This window comes from Benincasa hispida, chromosome 5 (genome assembly GCF_027475165.1).
Source record: "Benincasa hispida cultivar pf3 chromosome 5, pf3_genome.v1.1, whole genome shotgun sequence".
Lineage (NCBI taxonomy): Eukaryota > Viridiplantae > Streptophyta > Magnoliopsida > Cucurbitales > Cucurbitaceae > Benincasa > Benincasa hispida.
Genome location: NC_143482.1, coordinates 4,734,588 through 4,742,891, shown reverse-complemented (window position 1 = coordinate 4,742,891; position 8,304 = coordinate 4,734,588).

Sequence of the window (8,304 nt, the reverse complement as noted above, 5' to 3'; positions counted from 1 at the left end):
AACCACAAAAGCCAACCAGAAAAGTTTGATTCCATAGAATACAAAAGCAACGCCATAAAACCAACCTAAAAATAACTTCAACACGTAGCACCATGTTGGGATTTGTGCCCTAAAGTCTCGTGTTCAATAGTTTGTAAACAACTTTGTACGAACACTTGTGATGTATAATATAAATGATGTTTACTTCACTACTTGACTTTGCACATTTAGATTTTACCACAAACCAATAAACATAAAATCCCTGGTTATATGTATGTGACTTTGTGCATGTATGTGGTGACATACAAGTGGATCATGTCTTGAGTGATAACCAAAATGGTCTATAGTATATGGATATAGGAGGGAAACCTTATCCTGGCAACGCTACGGATGTGGCCCACTTTGTGGAATGGTCACAAATGTTGTGACTTGTCACAGATAGTCTGATCCTGATCATTCGTGTAGAGGACATGCGAGCGGGGGCGTCCTGTACAAAGAGTTTATATAAGACCTGACCACGAAGTGTTAACGTCTCGTTATATAACACCATTTATAAATGAGACTTCATTTCATTAGGATGACCATAGGTAACATGACCTCAATCTTGAGTGAATTAGGAACTCCTGCCATTGAGAGCGGTCCTTTGATTTGTATGGGTGTGAGTGGTCAGAACGCCGACTTAAACCTACCATTTTGGGGACTCGTCTGATTTGGGAGTTGGGAACTCCGCTACACAAAATGGAATTCACTCCTTCCCCGAGGCAAGGGTAAGTAGATAGATAACTCCCTTAAGGGCTAATTCCAAGGCTTGAACGATGTGGTGCCACGCACCTTCTCATGGCCTGAGAGTTGTTCACACATAGTAGGACTATGTTGTATTGTTCATTAAAGGGATCAATGGTACTTAAGAAGGAAGATGTAATTACAGGGGCAAAATGGTAAATTAGCCTGTTGTAATTACAAGCATCTGTAAAGGGTCATCGTACTGATGATTAGTTATATCCAATGGACATAGAAATATATCTATGGCAAGAAGAGTTCAACTTTCGGTCTTTAGTGGAATGCCTAGCAGTTAACGGATGGTGGATATCGTGACTAAAGAGGTTAGTCAGCTATTCACGTACCGTTGGAGCTTCGAGCCATAGGTCCATAAGGTCCCCTTGGTAGCTTGGATACAAGTTGAGACTCAGTTTTTGGGTCAATTTGAAATGTTCAAATTGACAAGAAGAAGTTCAATTATATATAATATAATTGAACGAGTTAATTAAATATGATATAATTAACTTTATGTATGAGTTACATTAATTTGGAGGAAATTGGATATAAATATGATTTATATCTAGTAGAGGAAAAAAATATTATAATTAATATTTGATATTAATTTATAAGTTATGAATGTGATAAGATCACATTCATTGGACGGTTATAAAGGAAATGGGAAGGCACCTCTTCGTTTAAAATAACGGATAAGTGTATTATAAATAGCAGATGGTGTGTTGATCTCGGGGTGCACGAGTATTATGAAAAGATAGTGTCCTCATTTACAAAATCAGTTCCTATACGATAGGGACTACATGATCGCTTATATATACAATATTGCTAAGCGATCACATACCGATTACACCGTCGTGCGCTATTACCTGAACGATCGTTTACCTTTTTCCTAAGCGATTGTTTAGCTCCCAGTATTTACTAAACGATCGTATAGATGATCGCTTAGTTTTTCCTATGTGATTCTTTTGGACGATTGCCCATCCTTTTCCTACACGATCGTTTACCTTTTCCTACACGATCGTATAGAAGATCGCTTACTTTTGCTACACGATCGTATACTTTACCTAAACGATCAAACATATTGTCTATGCGATAGACGACCGCATCTCCCACTTGCTTGATCGTTGTGTATGATCGCTCTTCCTCCTTTCCTCTGCCAAATCCGAACAAAGTCCACACTTTGGATTCTCACTCCAAGAATACTGAGGGCTCTGAGTGGTGTTGTCTTCTCCGTTTCCTTCTTTTCGAGTGGTGACTGTTCGAGGTAGATGGTTGGGCTTCAGACTCGAGAAATCTTCATTTAGTATGATTTCTTAATCCCTTTAGCATTATAAAAGTATGTTTGAATGTATATGCGATAATTCTGTCACAATGAATTGGAAAGATCCATTTCCGCTTATAGGTACTCTTGAATAAGAGTTCCTTCAATTGGTATCAGAGACAGGTTTTCTGATATTCCAATTCATTGCTACAAAAGAATTACAAATACATTCTTGGTGGGTGCATTTCTGCACTATTTAATCATTAAAGTGTTGTAGATGTGCAGATTTATGGATGTTTCGTAGATGTTAGCCTCGGTTTGTTTTAATTCTTTTACATTTGCAGTTGTTTGTATAGGCCCCTGCGTTTTTGGGCATTAATAATCATTATCGAGTCTGTATTCAAAGTCTGTTTGAGTTTTGAATCGTTCGCGAAAAAGATCGGAGAAAGCGTTGTTGTTCTTCGAGCAAGGTATGCGATCAAGTGTTGATCGCATCGTGCAATCGATTGAGTACGCGATCGTTGTTGATCGCATCGGTTAGATGATGGAGTACGCGATCGCTATTGATCGCATCGGTTAGATGATAGAGTACGCGATTGCTGTTGATCGCATCAGTTAGATGATGGAGTATGTGATCGTTGTTGATCGCATTAGTTAAAGGATGGGGTATGCGATCAAGCATTGATCGCATCGTACAGTCGATGGGGTACGCGATCGCTGATGATCACATTGTGTAGACGATCAGGTAATGATCAAGGGTTGATCGCATCGTGTCAAAGATTGGTTATGTGATCACTGAGTATCGGGTCGTGTAAACGATGTGCTGCTCACGTATCGCTTAACACGTGATCGCAATAGACGATCATTTTGGTCAGCAAGCTTCATCGCTTAGTAACTAATTAAATGATCGCTTAGTAACGCAAGGTAAATTTTTTACTTATTGCCGCGTTAAGTGATCACACTAGAAGATCGTTTTGGTCAACAAGCTTCATCACTTAGTAACTGACTAAATGATCGCTTAGTAATACAAGGTAAACCGTTTACCTAACGCCGCGTTAAGTGATCACATAGACGATCGTTTTGGTTAGCAAGCTTCATCGCTTAGTAATTGACTAAACGATCGCTTAGTAATGCAAGGTAAATCATTTACCTGTCGTTGCGTTAAGTGATCGCACTAGATGATCGTTTTGGTCAGCAAGCTTCATCGCTTAGTAACTGACTAAATGATCGCTTAGTAACGCAAGGTAAATTGTTTACCTATAACCGCGTTGAGCGATCGCATAGACGATCAGGCTTCGTTGCCTCATTGTCGTCTACGCGATCGTTTAATTTTGCTCCTATTGTCTAGTTTGCGCTGGACGATCGTCTACCTACGACATTTACTACACGATGGAGTCCTCCTGGCGGTTCAATACCTGGTTCGCCTGTGAACCTGTTTACTCAATGAAAAATGTAATAGATAATGTTATTTCATTCCGGTTTTGTAACGGCTCATCCCTGTCCATTAATCCTTTATTTATTACATGTGATGTATGTTTTTAATATGTCATATAATATGCACATATAGATAAATCCCACCTTAGGTCATGCATATTCTCTTTATTATAAGTGTTATAATTTAGAGAAGCATGTTTTAATTTACATAAATGCATGCTCATGCATCATATAATATAAGGGTTATATTTATGTATGCTTTATTTTTTTAACGCTATATTTATAAGCGTTATAAATACTTCGTTATGTGGGATGAGTGTTTTAGTTATTTATTTTATAAATAGTTATAAAATGAAATTAGAACTAAAATAATTAGTAAAAGATTAATATGTAGTAAGTCTATATATAGTAAACCTTTTGTCGAAGGCAGACTCTGTCTAGGCTGGGGTATTTAAGATGTCGGCAACGGAACACCCCTACCTAGGAACCCACCTGGAAAGGTAATTTAGATAGATTTGATGCATGCAAACTAAGGCCAGCCCATTAAAGAGTTTAATGTGACTACTTGTTTTTTTTTTTTATTTCAAAGACAAAAGTTGTTTTTTAGCAAACTTTATAAATGACTTAGATCATAATCAGTAGCAGGATTGTCTAGGTTAATAAATCCCTAGGTAGAACATTCAATGGGAGGTTCTTGGGGCATTTGATGCTTCATTTTCACCTCTCGCGTTTCTCCCTCATAGTCCACACTGTGAGATCTACCCTCAACCTCGAGGCACCTTTGGCGTGTCCCCCCAATGGATGGTATTTGGGTAGGTCAATATCAAGGTGGATGGAGAGAGTGTTCATAGTAAGTGGGAGCGGGAAGTGCGACAACATATCCCTTCGTTTCCCTCGATGGATTGAATAAAATTTCTGCGCATTGCCTCGTGGCACCCTGGGAGTGTCCCTCTATAGGATGCCTGTTTTGCACGTTTCTTTATTTGATCTCTTGTACGAGGATAAGGTTACTAAGTCTTTTTTCCTAATCTGTCTTTTCCCTATGGTAAGTGCATTAAGGCAGGACTCTGGGGCCAAAAACGAGGGGTTACACTTACGCAGGATTGTTAAAGGTTAACTATTCTGGACCGAACAAATGGTGGCTATTAGGTTTAGTTCCAAGAGTTGGTTCTGCCTAATGGTTGAAAATGTCTCATCCCAGTGAAGGGCCATCCGATCACCCCACCGGTGACGTTTGTCCTGCCTCACTGGGGCATCATTGCAAAATAGAAGTGTTTTCACTTAGGGTACTTGGAATCTGTTTTGCTAAAAATTAATTGGTTAATTAAAATGTGGTTTTTTCAAAGTCTTATAAAAGGTTATTTTTTTTTTTTTTTTAGCAAAGATTTTTAATGGCAAGCCACTATCAATTTGCTTAGTGCCGAAAAACTGAATGGCCAAAACTATTCAAGTTGGAAACATATGCTCATGACAATACTCATCATCGAGGATTTGAAATTTTTCCTTACGGAGGAATGTCCTCCTATTCCACCTCAGGATGCTACTCGAAATGTTCGGGCAGCTTGACACGGGCAAATGAGAAGGCCTGAGCCTATATTCTGGCCAGTCTTAGTGACGTCTTGGCTAAGAAACACGAGTCCATAGTCTCAGCTCATGAGATCATGGAATCCCTGCGGGGAATGTTCTGACAACCGTCTAGACAGCTCAAGCATGAGGCTCTGAAACATATCTTCAACTCCAAAATGGAAGAAGGCACCTCTGTTCGTGAACATGTGTTGAATATGATGGTCCAGTTTAATGTGGCGGAGATGAATGGGTATAAAATCGATGAGGGTAGTCAGGTTAGCATTATCTTGCATTCACTGTCGGAGAGCTTTCTCTACCTTGTCAGCAATACGATTCTTAACAAAGTGGAATACTCTCTTACCACTCTCCTCAACGAGTTACAGACTTACCAATCCTTCCTAAAAAAGGTTCTATCAAGGTTCGACCTCAGGAAAAAGGTCTGCACCTTCTACTTCTAACTTTGGAAAGGGGAAGAAGAAGAAGGGTGGTAAAGGGAAAGGGAATGTGCCTACTAACCCACCACCTGTCACCCAGAAGAAACGTCCACCGCCGGTTGAAAAAGGAAAATGTTTCCACTATAACCAGGATGGACACTGGAAGAGGAATTGTCCTCGTTATCTAAAGGAAAAGAAGGCGGCCAAGTCTAAAGCCAAGGCAGACAAAGGTAACTATGGTTTGCTTGTATTATAAACTTGTTTAGTGGAGAATGATGATTCTTCTTGGATATTAGATTCGGGCGCCACTAATCATGTAAGTTCTTCTTTTCAGAGGATTAAATCCTAGCAACAGTTGGAGGCTGGTGAGATGATGATACGGTGTAGGCACCGGACACATCGTCTCAACTGTGGCAGTTGGAGACATCTAGTTTACTTTACATAATAGGTTTCTTATATTAAAAGATGTCTTTGTATTTCTTGAACTTAAAAGAAACCTTATTTCTGTAAAGTGTCTGTTACAATACAATTACACTATTTCTTTTAAATTGAATAAAGCGTTTATTCGTAAGGATGGTGTTGAAATTTATACAGCTAAACTGGAAAATAACTTGTATGTGCTAAGACCTTTAGCCGTAAGTTTCCTCCATAACATAGAGATGTTTATATCTGTCGTAACTCAATCTAAATGCTAACGAGTTTCTTCAGAACCTTGTTGGACATGGTGCGTTCGATGATGAGTTACGCTTCCTTACCAGACTCGTTTTGGGGTCGCAGTGGAGATTGTGGTATACATTCTCAATTGTGTTTCTTCTAAGAGTGTTGCAAGAACACATCTGGAGTTGTGAAACGGGCGTAAAGCTAGTTTACGTCACTTTCGCATATGGGGTTGCCCAGCATATATGCTTGAGGCAAATCCTAAGAAGTTGGAATCACGATCGAGGTTGTGCCTCTTTGTAGACTACCCCAAAGGTACACAAGGAGGTTACTTTTACGATCCATCCAAAAACAAGATATTTTGTTTCCATGAACGCTACTTTCCTGGAGGAGGATCATATCAGGGAGCACAATCCATGTAGTAAAGTCGTATTAAGTGAACTTTCCAAAGAAACTACTGAAACTTCAACAAGAGTTGTTGAAGGACCCGATTCATCAAACAGAATTGTTGATGATAGTTCATCTGGTAGGTCGGTTCCACCTCAAGAGTTGAGGAACCTGGACGTAGTGGGAAGGTTACGAACCCGCTTGATCGTTATCTGGGTTTCACGAAAATCCTAGCTATGGTGACAAATGGCGACGTTGAGGATCCATTGTCCTATAAAAAGACAATGAAGGATGTTGCTAGGATGAATGGGTCAAAGCCATGAATCTCGAAATGGAGCTGATGTACTTCAACTCAGAATGGGATCTTGTAGATCAGCCTGATGAGGTAAGACCTATAGGTTGTAAATGGATCTACAAGCGCAAACGGGGTGCTAATGGGAAGGTGTAAACTTTCAAGACTCGACTTATAGCAAAGGGTTATACCCAAGTGGAGGGAGTCAACTATGAAGAGACTTTCTCACCTGTTGCCATGTTAAAGTCGATCCGCATGATAGTGCATCGAGGTGACATGATCGTCACAAAGATCGCCTCGAAGAAAAACGTTGTTGATTTGTTTACAAAGGCTTTCATGGCTACAGTGTTTGAGGGTCACCTTCAGAGCATGGGTCTACAGGACCGCCCACGGCTAAACTAGGGCAAGGGGGAGATTTTGTTGCACTGGATTTTTATGCCCTAGTTTATTGTTTTGTGCCTGTTTACTTGTACTCACCACTTCGCTTTAAAATAAATGGGAGATTATTAGGGATTTTGCCCTAAAGTCTCGTGTCCAGTAGTTTGTAAACAACTTTGTACGAACACTTGTGATGTATAATATAAATGATATTTACTTCACTACTTGACTTTGCACATTTAGATTTTACCACAAACCAATAAACATAAAATCCCTGGTTATCTATATGTGACTCAAGCATGTATGTGGTGATATACAAGTGGATCATGTCTTGAGTGATAACCAAAATGGTCTGCAGTATATGGATATAGAAGGGAAACCTTATCCTGGTAATGCTACGGTTGCGGCCCGCTTTGTGGAATGGTCACAAGTGTTGTGACTTGTCACAGATGGTCTAATCCTGATCATTCGTGTAGAGGACATGCGAGCGAGGGCGTCCTATATAAAGAGTTTGTATAAGACCTGACTACGAAGTCTTAACGTCTCGTTATATAACACCATTCATAACTGAGACTTCACTTCACTAAGATGACCATAGGTAACATGACCTCAATCCTGAGTGAGTTGGGAACTCATGCCATTGAGGGCGGTCCTTTGATTTGTATTGGTGCGAGTGGCTAGAACGTCAACTCAAACCTACCATTTTGAGGATTCATCTGATTTGGGAGCTGGGGACTCAGCTACATAAGATGCAATTCACTCCTTCCCCGAGGCAAGGGTAAGTAGATAGATAGCTCCCTTAAGGGCTGATTCTAGGGCTTGAACAATGTGGCACCACACACCTTCTCATGGCCCGAGAGGTGTTCACACATAGTAGGACTATGTTGTATTGTTCATTAGAGGAATCAGTGGTACTTAAGGAGGAAGATGTAATTATAGGGGCAAAACGGTAATTTGGCCTGCTGTAATTACGAGCATCTGTGAAGGGTCATCATACTGATGATTGGTTATATCCAATGGACATAGAAATATATCTATGACAAGAAAAGTTCAACTGTCAGTTTTTAGTGGAATGTCTGGCAGTTAACGGATGGTTGATATCGTGACTAAAGGGCTTAGTCAGCTATTCACGTACCATTGGA